The sequence below is a fragment of the Antechinus flavipes genome, chromosome 6 (assembly GCF_016432865.1).
Source record: "Antechinus flavipes isolate AdamAnt ecotype Samford, QLD, Australia chromosome 6, AdamAnt_v2, whole genome shotgun sequence".
Lineage (NCBI taxonomy): Eukaryota > Metazoa > Chordata > Mammalia > Dasyuromorphia > Dasyuridae > Antechinus > Antechinus flavipes.
Genome location: NC_067403.1, coordinates 245,072,580 through 245,074,138, shown reverse-complemented (window position 1 = coordinate 245,074,138; position 1,559 = coordinate 245,072,580). Strand labels below are relative to the sequence as shown.

General features: G+C 34.6%; 1 pseudogene; it reads right to left on the bottom strand.

The window, feature by feature from the left end:
- Window positions 1–271: 271 nt before the first annotated feature.
- On the bottom strand, window positions 272–1,263 carry LOC127541570 (olfactory receptor 10AG1-like; annotated as a pseudogene).
- Window positions 1,264–1,559: the final 296 nt, after the last annotated feature.

Here is a 1,559-nt window from a genome sequence, read left to right as displayed (position 1 = left end):
GTGAAGGACTAGTAAGCTAGTACTAGTAAAATAAACTAGATGTTGTAGACAGATATTGGGGTATTTTTAAATATAATCTCCTTTACTTTATTTCCAAGTATGCTGAAGATGTCTTATGAAAAAACAAAGATCTCTTTCTTAGACCCAATGGGAGAAATGGAGAGGAAAACGAAATATATATATATATGTGTGTGTGTGTGTGTGTGTGTGTGTGTGTGTGTGTGTGTGTGTGTATGCATATCTATCTATATCTATATCTATCTATCTACCTTTATAACCATTTGGTTCATGAATGACATGATTTTGGAAGGAGTTTTCTCAGTGCAACAATTACATCCTTATTCCTCAGGCTATATATTATGGGGTTTAACACTGGAGTCACAATAGTATAGAAAATAGCAAAGAGTTTGTCAGATTTAGCTGATTGACTGGATTTTGGACGCAAATACACAATACTAGTTGTTCCAAAGAATACAAATACAACTATAAGGTGAGAAGAACAGGTAGAAAAGGCTTTGGATTTCCCTGAAGTTGATGGTAGCTTCAGGATGGTGGAGATAATTTTGACATAGGATATGGATATCAACAGAAAGGGAATCATAATAAAAAAGAGAGCACTAAGATGAACCAAGACTTCTTTCTGATATGTGTCCTCACAGGCAGCCTCCAGTAGTGGTGAAGCATCACAGAAAATATGATTTAGTTTATTAGGACCACAAAAGTTCAGAGAGAAAATCTGATATGTGAGTCCTATCTGGGCTGGTATTGGAGTGATCCAGGAGATGATCACCAATTGGACACACTTTGTGTGATTCATAATGAGAGGATAGTAAAGAGGCTTACAGATGGCTACATATCTGTCATAAGCCATCGCAACAAGGAGTAAGCACTCTGCAATTCCTAGACTATAAAGGGTGCAAATTTGCAAAGCGCAGAATGAGAATGGAATATTTCCCTTCTGAGTCCAAATATCTCTTAATATTCTAGGGAGAGTGACTGATGTGTAACAGATTTCCAAGAAGGAAAAGTTTCCAAGGAAATAGTACATAGGGGTTTGAAGAGAAGGATTCGTCTTAGTTATAACAATAAGCAGGCCATTTCCTATAACTATACTGATGTAGACAACGAAGATAATTCCAAAAAGAAAACTCCGAAGGTTGGGAAGGTCAGAAAATCCCAGGAGAATGAATTCCACCACAAATGTAATGTTGCTTCTTTCCATTTTTCACTTTCTTCTGGCTGTGAAAATATTGAATTCAGAAAGAGCAAAAATAAATTAGTTTTCATAGTCCTTAGTTTCTAATTTAGAAATATAGAAAGGGGGAGTACAGATGATCTTGTTTTAATGATCTCCTATATGACCTTTAGTTTTTATAATTTTTTGTTGAGTCTCCCAATCTATAGCTAGTATTTAATGTTCTTTTCTTCAAAATCACTTCTAAGTGTTAACATTCTATATTGTCCTATGATGTAAGAAAGTATGCTAAGCTTCTTTCACTATCTTTCTTGGAAATAAGAAATGTCACTCAGTAAAAAATTAAAAATCAACTTAAATTTCA